The sequence below is a fragment of the Carcharodon carcharias genome, chromosome 8 (assembly GCF_017639515.1).
Source record: "Carcharodon carcharias isolate sCarCar2 chromosome 8, sCarCar2.pri, whole genome shotgun sequence".
NCBI lineage: Eukaryota > Metazoa > Chordata > Chondrichthyes > Lamniformes > Lamnidae > Carcharodon > Carcharodon carcharias.
This window is the reverse complement of record NC_054474.1, coordinates 120,683,572-120,698,611: the sequence shown is the minus strand read 5'-3', so window position 1 is coordinate 120,698,611 and position 15,040 is coordinate 120,683,572. Positions and strand designations below refer to the sequence as shown.

Sequence of the window (15,040 nt, the reverse complement as noted above, 5' to 3'; positions counted from 1 at the left end):
TGCAGCCTGCCAAGTGCATGCCTTTTATATGCTGTTCTGAACCATGTCAGCATGATTGCACTCGGTGGATAATCAAGTGGGGGTCATGATTCCGGTGGGCTGGCTTTATAATGATATGCATTGCATTACAATGAGGTTCCCAACGTCCGCTGGTAGGAAATGTGGTTTGCCAACAATGGGCTGAGTGGATGATCACAAACTGGTTTCACGACATAATGAAATAGATTTCTGACCTTCCCTCCATATTGTCCACTCACACTGCTGAGCAGGTCTGATGCCAGCAGGCATGGAAAACTCTGCCCGATAAGTACAAAACATGACACTTAACAAAGGGAGTGGTATACAGTCAGTCCAGTTAAACATTGGTCTGTGGAGTTCCAATTGATTGTGGCACTGACTCTTGCTGTGTGTAGCTGACCATGACCTCCCTCTCGCTCTTGGGGGTGTGCATCGTTTGCTCTAACAAGCTCTTCTTTGACACCCTTTTTGGCTCTGTGGCATATCAGCTGAAACTCAATTTTATTGCACTTGATTGGCTTACAGTTACTTTATCATTCATTCATAAACACACAATAGGCTTGTTTATTCCTCATGACCCTCTAAAAGGGTATTTCCTATCCTTTGTCTTTTGCAAGAGACTCAGAGTTCACACCTTTGGCTGATACATTTAACTCAACTTCTGCCATTGTGATTTGCACAAATCTTGACATGTTTTAGGCATAACTAAGTCATGCTTTGCATACTGAATTAACAATCACGTATTGCTTCTCAGTATCTCATAAACTTATAGAACTTCACCTAAATATACTCAGGGCCAAATAGGACTCCAACCTTACAAACTGCGGCTGTGTAAAGTTATTCCACCAACTTATTCCTCCAACTAAAGTTATTCCACCAATTCATCAATCCACGATAAGTCAGTTGAAAATTCCAAAACTATGATTGGTAGATTTTTGTTAGGCAAGTGTACTATGGGATATGGACCCAAGGTGGACAGATGGAGTTAAGACACAGAACAGCCAGTGACAGAGTCAAATGGCAGCAAAATAACCTCGAGAGACTAAAAGGCTTGCTGCAGTTCTTATCTTCCGAGTGCTCAGGTCTCATCTGGATCCCAGCAGTTTATGTAGGTCGATGTACAATGGAAGGAAGATGGTTGATCATGAGAAGCCAGGTGAGAAATTGAAATGGGATGTAGGTGACATGTTGGGGATAACAGGAGCAACAGAAATAATTCCAGACCTTGGGACTCCAGACGAAGAGGATGGATTAAGAAAGTTGTGCTTGATTTCAAAGACTTAACAAAAGCTCACAGCTTCAGAAGGGGACTTGGTGTCATCATCCAAACAGAACAGGTCACACAGCCAAAGTGCTCAGACTATCCTTTAAACAAATGCAGCGATTGGAAGTAAATAGAGAAATGAGTCAGGACTATTTATATTTTGCCTAACAGACAATGGCCAGAATTTTATGCCTCGCGAGCAGGAGTGCACTTGACCCAAACAGATATTAAACAATGCGAGATGATGGGCAATCGTCCCGATGCCATCCCGTGCATGACCAATCTCTAGGTCGGCGGGTGTCAGAGCTGCGCCCGCCAACAATTAAAGGGCCACTTAAAGCCATTGAAAAGGGAATTGATCCCAATTTTACATTGCCCATGTGATTTTGCACTCATCGCATGGGCAAAACGGGCAGGCGGGCAGCCCACTTTTAACAAAACTACATCCAAGGGTGGTATAAAAAGGGTCAGCAGCATTGCCAGTGTGAGTAGTGAGGAGTTTAGGAGATAATTTGCTGCCGGTTGCTTATTCGAACTTGACAGCTTTATCTCTGAGCTTCATTCTTAGCATTTCCAGGCTTCATTTCAGGACTCATTGGTGTCTCCAAAGCCCCCAGAGAATTCAAACCATGTGGACCCTGCCAGGTAACAGACAGCCTTCCCTTACCCTGGTAATGGGGATTGTGGTCTCCGCTGGAGGCACCTGCTCTGAGGAGGAAGAGAGGGACAGAAGGGAGAGGAGGCCAGGTGTCCCAATGCAGTTTCCAGGGTAGGGACCTGTGTGTCTAACACGGTCTAGAATCTATTCAGTGACTCAGCCTCCAATGCCATCTGGGGAAGAAAATTCCAAAAATATACAACCCCCAAGGAGAGAATTACTCCTCATCCCAGCCTTGAATGGGAGATCCCTTATTTTAAAACTGTACCCCTAGTTTTAGGTTCCCATCTCTCAGCACCTATTCCGTTAACCCCCCTCATTTTCCAGTCTCTGGATGGTTAGAGGCCTTCCGAACAAGTCTCCAACTCTGAGTTCAAGTCTGTGACTTCAGAAGGTTCCAACTTACATACCTAGATAGTTACGCAGGAAATGTTAGCCAGGAATAAACATGTCCAACTCCTAGGTAACTATACAACTGACACCCCCTCCCCGACCTTCTGACTCCCCTCCAACCCACTGTTTCCTCCCTGTCCCTCCAATTCCCCCGACCCAACCTGACACAGCCTCACCACCCTCCCACCCTACCCAGCTGGCACCCTGGAACACACCCGCCCTGCCACCTACCCTCCCTGCCATGCTACCCAACTGGCACGCTACTGACGCTAACCACCCTACACACCCTGCCATTCTACCCACTTACCTACTTCCTCACTCACACTTATTCATTAACACAGTGAAAAGTTATTTAAATGTTCCAAAGCTTTTCACTGTGTTAGTGAATGAAGACTTAGCAAAATACGATAGCTAGTGCCATAAAAACTGGTTCACCTATCCTGATATCTCCCTATGTAGCTCGATGTCAAATTCTGTTTGATAACTATTCCTGCGAAGGGCCTTGCGTTGTTTTACTGTGTTAAAGGCGCTATATAAATAGAAACTGTTGTGATTGAAATGGTTGCATGTGCTCTGTGGGAGTAAAATGGGCCCACTAAGACCAATTTAGCAGAAATTCTGCACTTGATCTGCACACATGTTGAGGCAACTGCGAAATTTATCAGGAGCTGTTTTTTTAAAGTGGTTTTCTTGATAGGGTTTGCCAGCTCTGGCTTTGCCTATTCCTGGAGGACTCATTGTGTGACCTCCCCGCTGATATCAAACCGACCTCAAACAGTAACTCCCCATCACTGATATTTTTACAGTGAATAAACAAATATATGCACAATAAACGAAAGAAACAAAACTAGCTTTTTGAATAATAATAAGTGATAGCTTTTTTTAATCCTCAATGCTTTTTCTCCTCGGTTTTCTCACACCAATATCTAGGAGATGAATCGACGGGCCTGAAGTTTTCGTTCGTTGGGCGTTCACGATTGGTTGGCCCAGGGGTGGATGGGAAATGGGCCTCTGACCGCGATTTCACGTTGGCTGGTCAATTAACAGCCAGCTGAAATGCTCAGCACTGCCAGGGTGGGGGCAGGAGGAGGGCGGGTGGCGACCTGACTGAGGGGACCGGTAAGCGCTTCTGGTGAGCTCCCCAAAGGCAGACATCTGCCCCAGGAAGACAGAAGGAAACGGAAAAATGCTGCAAAATATGTCCATGCAGTACAATCGAGCACCTGAAACCATAACTCATTAAAAAAACAGTACCCACATATCTCTTGTTATTTTATTTCCCCATGGAGATTTCATCCTGCCCTGGATTCAGGTTTGAGCAAAAACATGAGAATGGCCCGTCCGCCAACTGTAAACGTGGACGGGCCACCTAAAATCGCTGTTAATTGCATCGTGAATGGGCTTAATTGTTGGCGGGCGCGCTTCCCACTGCCCCGCACGTGCCCCCTGAGTGAAATATCGCACGAGTGCAAAATGCAATCAGGATGTTTGCCCAATGTCATCTCGCGCTACTTCATGTCCTTTCGGGTCGGGTGCACATCCATCCGTAGGGCGTAAAATTCTGGCTGTAATCCCCAGAGATTCAAGGACAGTCCTGCTCAGTGGCTGCTTAAACCAGTCATTGGGTGTCTGAAAATGCTGATATGGGCTGAGCGGCTTTTTCAGTGCCCCTGGGAGGAAGCTGCAGGTGTTGGCCCTGCTCCGCTGATCTTTTCAGGAGCTGCCTGCGACCTAATCTGCGATTGTCAGCACGCAGGCAAATGTTTAACCTTTCTTAAAGATGGGGCTGCCGGAGCAGGAGTGCTTGTTGTGACTCCCATGGCAAAGCTGTGAGCAAATACCAGTCCACGATGACCCCTCCCCTATCTCTATCTCCTCAGCTAGGTCTTACCTGAGGGTTGCTATTGCAAAAGAGACTGGAATTCCCTCTGGCCTCTCCGAACACAGACAATAGCTAATTTAGCCCTAGTTGTTTTCTCAGTAAAGGGGCCATGAAATTTAACATTAAGGAGTGAAATCAGGAAGCACTTGTTCACACAAAGAATAGTGGAAACCTGCAGCAATATCCTGTCACCACCTGTCACCACCCCATATCCTCTCCTCTCACCCTCCCCATACCCCCTCCCCTCACCCCCCCATACCCCCTCCCCTCACCCCACCATACCCCCACCCCTCACCCCACCATACCCCCTCCCCTCACCCTTCCCATACTCCCTCCCCTCACCACCCACCACCACCCCCCCCAAAAAAAAAGTTGGGGCTGGGGGACAAACTTTCAAGATTTATTTCAAAATCAGCAGATTTTTGATAGCTAAAGGGATATGAAGCTAAGGCAGGTAAATGGAATTGAGGTACAGATAAACCATGATCTAACTGGATAGTAGACAGGCCTGAGGGACTGAATGGCCTCCGCCAGTCCCTGGGTTCCTCCTGGCAGTATTTTTAGATTTTGAACTGAATTTGAACAGCACTGCCACCTATAGGACTGCAGTGGTAGTGCGGCCACTGTGTTCTTGATCCCATTGGCATTTTGCACGGCAATGAGTCCAAGAAGCAGGCACATCATGAAGAACGGCAGAAGTGCAACATTAAAATGGCCACAGACACCAGTGACATGTAGCTGATTTTTCAGTGATGCACGCTATGTTTGTAAATCAATAGAAAATGGTTTGCCGAAACATTTTCATCAGAACATTTCCTCTTCAAAAACAATTTAGCAAAAACACAGTGAACATGACAATGATTGCAGAATAAAGCAGCTATTTCGAAATGAGAAGTTAATCTGTGGACTGCCTGAAGATCAGGCAGATAAGATGTAGCGAACATGAGGATGCATGGTGTAAGGAGAATGACTCAGCTCCCGACTCTCGTGAGCCTGTCCACTATCTACAAAGCAGGAGTCAGGAGTGTGATGGAATACTCTTGCCTGGATGAGTGCAGTTCAAAACACAGGAAGATCAACACCATCCAGGACAAAGTGTCCTTTCACTACCTTAAACATTCACCCCCTGAACCAGCATTTATTGCCCATCACTAATTGCCCTTGAGAAGGTGGTGAGCTGCCTTCTTGAACCGCTGCAGTCCATGTGGTGTAGGTACAGGGAGGGAGGGAGTTCCAGGATTTTGACCCAGCAACAGTGAAGGAACGGCAATAAATTTCCAAATCAGGATGTTGAGTGGTTTGCAGAGGAATTTCCAGGTAGTGGTGTTCCCATGTGTCTGCTGCCCTTGTCCTTCTAGATGGTAGTGGTCATGGGTTTAGAAGGTTCTATTGAAGGAGCCTTGGTGAGTTTCTGCTGTGCATCTTGTAGATGGTACACACTGCTGCTACTGTGCATCGGAGGTGGAGGGAGTGAATATTGAAGGTGGTGGATGGGGTGCCAATCAAGCGGGCTGCTTTGTCCTGGATGGTGTTGAGCTTCTTGAGCATTAAGACGTGACCCTTGAATCGAAGGACAGCTGATGCCAATCCCAATCCTTTGATTGGTAGGAAAGAGTGATCACCTTCCCTAGATCAGGAATGAGGGATTCCTCTGATTGGATCAGTAGGAATGTGTGACCCCTCTCATTCGATCTGCAGGAATGAGAGATCCCTCTCATTAGATCGAAGGGAATGCTTCTGGACATGGCCTTCCTGCAGCTGGACAATGCAAGCGAGTGCATGGCTGGAGAGCTGGTGCGGGAGAGAAGTCTTTAGATTTCTGGAGTATTTGGACAGGTTTTAGGGGAGATGAGGGCCGGACGGGTTGCACCACAACAGGGCAGGAACCCAATAACTTGGTGGCGAAGTTTAAACTAGCTTAGGAGGGGGATGGGACCCTGAACCTGGATTCAGAAGCAAAACTGGAAATAGAGGCAGAAAATTAAAAGCAAGTATGGCAGCATGAGGATACAAAGGCTAGAAAATAGACAACAAAGGAGTTGTTCAGTGATTAGTGGTATATTACTTTGTTGCAAGTAATCTAGTGAATAAGGCAGATGAGTTAAGGCAAAATAGACACTTGGAAGTGTGATCTCATAGCTATTACTGAAACATGCCTTAGAGAAGGGCAGGGATGGCCCATCTGCCATCCCATAGAGAGGGGGTTGAAAAAGGAGGGGGTCATAATATTGCTTAAAGAAACAATGAAAGCTGTGGGGAGGGATGATATGCTAGAAGGGGCATCAAAAGTAGCCATGTTGGTTGAACTGAGGAACTGAATGGGGCAATCACAGTGCTGGGAATGTACTATAGATCGCCAAACAGTCAAGGGGCAACAGAAGAGCAAATACTTAGACAAATGTCTAGACAAATCTCTGAGAAGTGCAGAAATATAAGGACAATAACAGAGACCGATGTCAACTACCCTAATTACCTGGGATCAAATCAGTGTAAAAGGTGCAGCGAGCACAGCATTCTTAAAATATATTCATCAGAATTTTTTTAGCCATTATGCAGCAAGCCCAACAAGAGCAAGGACAATTCTGGGCTCAGTTTTAGAAAATGATGATGAGTAGGCGAAAGGGGTATCAGAGGGAGAGCATTTTATGAGTAGTGATCATAATTCAGTTAGATTTTGAGTTAGTTATGAAAAAGGTTAAAGGTAGACTAAGAGTAAAAGCTTAAAATTGGGAAAAGTTCAAATTATTTTCTCTTTCATGGGATGAGGGCATCACTAGCATTTGTTGCCCATCCCTAATTGCCCAGCTTACTCGGCCATTTCAAGAGGGCAGTTAAGAGTCAATCACATTGCAGTGGATCTGGAGCCACATGTACGCCAGAGCAGCTAAGGACAGCAGATCATTAGTTGAATTAGACGGGCTTTTACAACAGTCAATGATAATAGTCGTGGGACAATTACTGAGACTAGCTTTATATTCCAGGGCCAGGCTTTTACATCGCTTGAGCAGGCACATGCCCTACCCAACAGAGCACACATGAGAAGACATCGAGCGGGTGTTCCAATGTCATTGCGCACTTGCGCGATATTTCGCTCAGCGGGCCCACTGGGCAGTTGGAAGCGTGCCAGCCGACAGTTAAGCCCATTAAGGAGTCAATTGAAAGCAATTTTACAGTTGGCAAACGGGCCAATCAGGCTGGTGGATTTCACATTGTTGCCACAACCTCGATCTAAGGTGGGATAAAATGTAATTTAAAAAGCTGTCTGGTGACTGATGTTTTTTGGGTTCTGCTGTCAAGTGCTTGAATGTGTTGTATAGACACACTTTGCTGCATTTTTTCTTCTCATTTAACCTGTACAGGTCTGCAGCTCCCTGAGGCAGCTCCGTGCCTTAAGGGAGTTTGTTAGAAGCGCCCACCTGCACCCTCACTTTTCTCAGCACCTGCCCTCTCCCTGCTGGGGCAGTGCTGAGCTTCTCTCTGTGAGTGTTTTGTGCTGGCTGCCTGTTAATTGGCCAGCCAGTTTGAAATTGCAATTTCGCATCTGCTTCCTGGCCAGACAATTGTGAGATACTGACAAGCGCAAGGTTCAGGCCCAGATTAATTAATTGAATTCAAATTCCATCAGATGCCATTGTGGGATTTGAACCAGTGTCCCCAGAGGATTAGCCTGAATCTCTGGCTTACTAGTCCAGTGATATCACCACTACATCACCATCTCCCCCAGAATTTGACTAAGCTGAGGAATGATTTGTCAAAAGTGGACTGGAAACAGCTACTTGAAGGTAAATCAGTGTCAGAGGTATTCAAGGAGGAGGCATAAGACAGTTCAGAACATTATGTTCCCCACAAAGAAAAAGGGTGGATCTCCAAAACCTAACCCTCCCCCTGACCCTCCTCCTGGATGTTAAAGAACATATAGACAGGGCAAAAAAAAGCTCCTGTCAGATGCTGTAGGTTCAATACTACAGGAAGCCGAGAGGAGGGTATAGAAAGTGCAGGGGTGAAATTAAAAATGAAATTAGGGAAGCAAAGAGGGTGTAAAAAAAAATATTGGCAAGTAAAATCAAGGAGAGCATAAAAAGTTCCATAAATATATAAAGAGCAAGAGGATAACGAAGGAAATAGCAGGGTCAATTAGAGATCAAAAAGGTAACGTGTGTGGAGGCGTAAGACATCGTCATGGTTCTTAATGAATGCTTTGTATCTATTTTCACAAAAAAGACTGATGAAGCAGACAATGAGCTGAGGATGACTGTGAAACATTGGTTGTGATAAACATAGTAAGGGAGGAAAGTATTTAATACCCTTGAAAATGTTTAAATCACTAGGTCTTAATAGGACATACCCTTAGCTGCAAGGGGAAGAAATAGCAAAGGCTCTGAGCATCATTTCCCAATTCTCTCTGGCTACAGGCATGGTACTGGAGCACTGGAGGGCTGCTAATGTTGTACTGTTACTTAAAAAGTGAGGAAGGAATAGTCCAAGTAATTATAAATCAGTCTAACCCTGATGGTGGATAAATTATTGGAAAAAAATTCTGAAAATTGTGATTTGAAAAAACCTGGATTAATCAATGACAGTCAGCATAGGTTTGTTAAGGGAAGTTTGTACCTGACTAACTTGATTGAAATTTTTAAAGAGGTAACAAGGAAACAGAATGACCAGTAAATTAAAAGCTCCAGGGGTCGAAGGCAAGTTGAATCCAAAATTGGCTCAATGGCAGGAAGTAAAGGGTAATGGTCAATGGATGATTTGTGACCAGAAGGTTATTTCCTTTGAGGTCCCAAAGAGTTTGCTACTGAGTCCCTTGCTGTTTATTAAGCAATTATTTAGACTTGCATGTAGAGGACATGATTAAGAAGCTTGCAGGTCATATAAAAATTGGCCGTGTGGTTGACAGTGAGGAGGAACACTGTAGGCTGCAAAAAGGTATCAATGGACTGGTCAGATCAGCAGAAAAGTGGGAAAAGAAGTTCAGCTGGGAGAAGTATAAGGTAATTCATTTACGGAAGGCTAAGAAGGCAAAGGAAAACTCAATAAATGGTTAGATGCTGCGAATTGGGGAACAGAGGGATCTTGGAGCAGATGCCTGAAGATCTCTGAATGGAACAGGACAGGTCGAAAAGGTGGTCAACAGGACAAGATAGATACTTTCCTTTATTGGCTGACACTCAGAGTATAAGAGCAGGGAGGTTATGCTAAAAATGTTTAAAACACTAATTAGACCACAGCTAGTGTACTGCATATAGTGCAGGTCACTGCATTATGGAGATGGTGCTCTGGGGACATGGGTTCAAATCCTACCACGGCAGCTGGTGGAATTTGAATTCAATAAAAATCTGGATTGTACAGCAAGTCTCAGTAATGATAACCATGAAATTATCATCAATTGTCTTAAAAGCCCATCTGCTTCACTAATGTCCTTTAGGGAAGGAAATCTGCCAACCTTACCTGGTCTGGCCTACATGTGACTCCAGACCCACAGCAATGTGGTTGACTATTAACTGCCCTCTGAAATGACCTAGCAAACCACTCAGTTCAAGGGCAATTAGGGATGGGCAACAAATGCTGGTCCTGCCAACGATGCCCACATCCCATGAAAGAATTAAGTAAAAGGATGTGATTGCACTATATAGGGTACAAAGGAGATTTACAAGGATGTTGTCAAGAATGGAAAATCTTAGCTAAGGATGAAAAAATTGGATAGGCTAATGTTGTTTCTTAGGAATGGAGGAGGCTGAGGGCAGATTTAATTGAGGTGTAAAAAAATATGAGGGGCCTGAATAGAGTGGATAGGAATAACCTATTTCCCTTAACAAAAAGGGGCAGATCTTAAGTAATTGCTGAAAAGATTTGAGGTGAGTTGAGGAATATTTTGATAGTAGTGGGGATCTGGAACTCTTTGCCTGAAAGGATGGGAGAGACTCTCATTGCATTTAAAAATACTTGGACATGCACGTGAAGTATGCTAAGATATAGGGTTACAAACCAAGAGCTGGAAAAAGCGTTTTTCAGCTGGCTTCGAGATGGTGGGCTGCATGGCCTCTTTCTGTGCTGCAAATTTATGTTTCTATGTCTTCAAGAATGAATGATTGTGCTCACAAGATCAGTAGGAATAGTGATCCCTCTCACTGCATCTCATTAGAAGGCATGTGAGATCCCTCTTATTGGATCAGTAGGAATGAGAGATCTGCCTCATTGTTTCAATGAGAATGAGAAATCCCTTTTGTTGCATCAATATGAATGAGAAATCGCTCTCACTAGACCCCCCTACTTTGATCCCACTAGAGCACCAGGGATGAGACATTCTTTCCCAGATATGATCTGGGATCAGAACTTTCACTCAGTAGCTGTCTAGAGATTAACCATTTCTCCCATTGCAGGGATCAAACATTCATCCTAAGAGGGTATCAGGGATCAGATTGTCCTCTCCGAGTGGAGAGTTCTTCCAATTGCTGCAATTAAACAGTTTCTTTATCCATAATCATATTGAGCATTCTAACTCTGGGAATGGGAGGAGGGGATTGCTGTCCAGATATGATGGATGATGGAGACCCACACAGCCCTTACACAGCACCAACAGAGACAAGGAACTCCTTTTGCCAGAAATGCAGGGGATTAAACTGCCTCAAAGCTATTGCTGGGGTCTGCAGAGGATTAAGCCTTTCCTGATCCAGGAACCAGAAACTAATCCATGGGCATGGATCCACCCCATTCCTTCCAACCTCACTAGTGATTGCAAACTCCCTCCATGCCAACACCCTACAGGGATTCAACATTCCCCTGACCTCCAGCAGTGATCAGACACTGCCTCTACTCAAATTCAATATAATGTATTCCCCACCAGGCAATGGTCTTCAGCAAGCCCCAAGACTTGGGGAGATACGATGTTAATCTAAATTTGTTAATCTCACTATCTCCCCCTGCTCCCCCCGCCACACTGTAACAATACATATGCAGCAAATTGGCAAACAGCCAATCAAAGGGAAGATCTCACAAAACCAGAGGCACAGTCACACTCACAGAGCCAGTGTCACAGTGCCAGTGGCACAGAGCCACTGTCACAGAAACTGCATCAAAAAGCTAGTATCATAAAACCATCACACAGGACCCATGTCACAGTGCCAGCAATATGGAGCCGGTATCATAGAGCCAGTGTAAAGGAGCCAGCATGACAGAGCTACATTTGTAGTGGCAGTGTCTGACAGACAGGCACAGAAAGCCAGTGTCAAACAGCCAGATTCACAAAGCCTTGTCACAGATCCATTTTCATAATCAGATTCACAGATCTAGTGTCACAGGGTCATAGAGCCAGTGTTACATAGCCAGTGTTGCATGGCCAGTGTTACGCAGGCAGTGAAATGAAGCCAATACCACAAGGTCAGTTTAACAGATATTGCTTCAGAGTCAGATTAACAGAGCCAGGATTACAGTGCCAGTGTTATGTCACAACAGATCTAGTGTAGTACAACCAGTGCCACAGGTCCATTCTCATGGAGTCAGTTTCGCAGCACCAGCATCGCAGCCAGATTCACAAAGCCATGTCAGTCTCAACAGCCCATTTCACAGAGCCAATGTTATCTAGCCAGTCACCCAGAGCCAGTGTCCCAGAAACAGTGTCATGGAGCCAGTTCAAAGTGCCAATGCTAATGATTCATATTCACATATCCAGTGGTGCAAAGCTAATGTCATAGAACCAGTGTTAAAGACCCAGTGTTGTGGAACCAACATGACAAGGCCTGAGTCACATATCCAGTGTCACAGAGACAATGTCTCAGAGCTACTTTCATGGGTCCAGTGTCATGGAGCCAGTGTCACTGAGCCAGTGTAACAGAGCCAATGTCATCAAGCCACTCTCACAGATCCAGAGTCATAGAACTAGATTAGTACAGTCAGGTTCACAGAGCCAGTCAGGGAGCCTGTTACGCAGATCCGGTGTCTCAGAGCCAGTCTCACAGAGCCACCTCATAGCACCTCATAGACCCAATGTCACTGACCTAGATTCACAGATCTAGTTTCAAGGAACTAGTGTTACACAGCCAGTTTGATGGAGCCTTTGTGACAAGGCCAATGGAACAGAGCCTATGTCATAGGAAAGTGTCACAGAACCAGTGTCAGGAAGTCAGTTTCACACAGCGAGTATCACAGAGCCAGCCTCACAGTACAGATACACAGAGCAAATGCCAGTCAGTCACCCAGGGTGTCAGTGTCATACAGCCAGTTTCACAATGCTAATGCTGCAGAGCCATAACAACAGATTCATTGTCACAGATCTAGAGATATAGAGCCAGTGTTTCAGAGCAGCGTTATGGAGATAATGCCACAAGGCCAGTGTCACAGGGCTAGTATCACCAAGCTACTCTCAGAGAAACCACCCTCACAGATCCAGAGTCACAGAACTAGATTCAGCCAGTGTCACAGAACCAGTGTCACAGACCTAATTTCACAGTGTCAATCTCACGGATCCAGATTCACAGATGGAGTGTCGCAGGTTGTAAAGCCAGTGCCCTGGAGGCAGTTTTATGGAGCCAGTGTCACACAACAAGATTCATACAGCCAGTGTCATTGAGACAGTGTAAAAGAGCCAGCCTCATGGAACCAGTGTCAGAAAGCCATTCGCACAGAGCCAGTGCCACAAAATTAGATTCATACAGCCAATGTCTCGGAGTCAGTGTCACAGCCAGGGTCTGTGTCTCAGAGCTGGCCTGACAGAGCCAGTCTCAGAATCAATGTCACAGATCCAGTTTTACAGATCCAGTTTCACAGGTCTAGTGTTCGAGCCACTGTTATGGAGGCAATGTAAGCATATGGATTGTAAAAAGGAGGGGTGAGGCCAATTAGAGACCAAAAATGGAATTTACACCTGGAGGCGGGTTGGGGGGGTGGGGGGTGTCGGGGGGAGAGGTGGGGTGCGGTGGTGGTAGCTGAAGTATTAAATAAATACTTTGTATCTGTCTTTACCAAGGAAGAAGATATTGCCCAGGTCATGTTGAAAGGGGAAGCAATTCAGATTTTGGATTGACTAAAAATTGATAAAGAGCATGTATTAGAAAGGCTGGCTGTGCTTAAAGCTAAGTGATCAGGACCGGATGAGAAGCATCCAAGGATACGGAAGGAAGTGAGAATGGAAATTGCAGAAGCACTGGGCATAAATTTTCAGCCTTCCTGAGACTCAGAGATGGTGCCAGAGGACTAGAGAATAAACCCAGCAACCACAAACCAGTCAATTTAACCTCTGTGGTGGGAAATGATATCCTGGGACAAAGTTAAGAATCGCTCGGACAAATGTAGATTAGTTAAGGAAAGCTAGCAAAGAGTTGTTAAAGAAAAATCACATTTGACCAATTTGCTTGAGTTTTTTGAAGAGGTAACAGAGAGGGTTAATGAGGGTAATGTTGTTGATGTGGTGTACATGGGCTTCCAAAAGGCATTTGATAAAATGCCACACAATAGGCTTGTTAGCAAAGTTAAAGCCCAGGTTAGGATGAGAAGGAAAAGAGAGGCTTTTAGCAGATACAAGGGGAGCAAATCAGCAGAGGCATTAATGGAGTACAGAAAGTGCAGGATGGAGCTTAAGAAAGCAATTCAGAAAGCAAAATGGGAATAGGAGGAAGCTCTGACTGCTAAAAGTCAGGAAAATCCCAAGGTATTCTATAAATATACCAATGGGAAGAGGATAACTAGGGAAAAAGTAGGGCCCTTTAGGGACCAAGGGGGCAATCTATGGGTGGAGCCAGAGGACATCGCTAGGGTGTTGAACGAATACTTCACATCTGTCTTCTTCCAAGAGAATGAAGATGAAGGTATGGAACTCGGGGAGAGAGACTGCGAGGTTCTTGAGCAAATTGATATAGGGAGTGACAAGGTATTGGACGTGTTGGCAGGCTTAAACGTGGACAAATCTCCAGTTCCGGATGATTTGTGTCCCAGACTGCTGAGGGAGACAAGGGAGGAGGTCGCAGGGGCTCTGACCCAAATTTTTAATTCCTCTCTGGCCACGGGGGAGGTGCCAGAGGACTGGAAAACAGCTAATGTGGTTCTGCTATTTAAGAAGGGTTGTGGAGATAAGCCAGGGAACTACAGGCCAGTGAGTCTCATGTCAGTGGTAGGGAAACTATTGGAGAAAATTCTGAAGGAGAGAATCTATCTCCACTTGGAGAGGCAAGGTTTGATCAGGGATAGTCAGCATGGTTTTGTCAGAGGGAAGTCATGCCTAACAAATTTGATTGAATTTTTTGAGGAGGTGACCAGCTGTGTAGATTAGGGTAGTGTAGTTGATGTAGTTTATATGTAGTTTTCAGCAAAGCCTTTAACAAGGTCCCACATGGGAGACTTATACAGAAGGCAAATGCACATGGGATACAGGGTAATTTGATAAGGTGGATTCAAAATTGGCTTAGTTGTAGGAGACAGAGGGTGATGACAGAAGGCTACTTTAGTGACTGGAAGCCAGTGTCCAGTGGTGTACCACAGGGATCTGTGCTGTATCCCTTAGTATTCATCATTTAAATAAATGACGTAGATGACTATGTGGGGGGTAGGATTAGTAAGTTTGCGGATGACACAAAGATTGGCCGGATGGTTAACAGTGAGGTTGAGTGTCTTGGGCTACAGGAAGATATAGACAGAATGGTCAAATGGGCAGATAAGTGGCAGATGGAATTTAACCCTGAAAAGTGTGAGGTGATACACTTTGGAAGGAGTAATTTGACAAGGAAGTATTCAATGAACGGCGTGGCACTAGGAAGTTCTGAGGAACAAAGGGACCTTGGCATGTGTGTCCAAAGATCTCTGAAGGTGGAGGGGCATGTTAGTGGGGTGGTGA

At 45.2% G+C, this 15,040-nt stretch overlaps 1 protein-coding gene across 1 annotated transcript in view; it reads left to right on the top strand.

Annotated features, from left to right (window-relative positions):
- Positions 1 to 15,040, top strand: part of grin1a (glutamate receptor, ionotropic, N-methyl D-aspartate 1a) — a 400,833-nt gene that overhangs the window by 41,215 nt on the left and 344,578 nt on the right. The window lies entirely within an intron of this gene.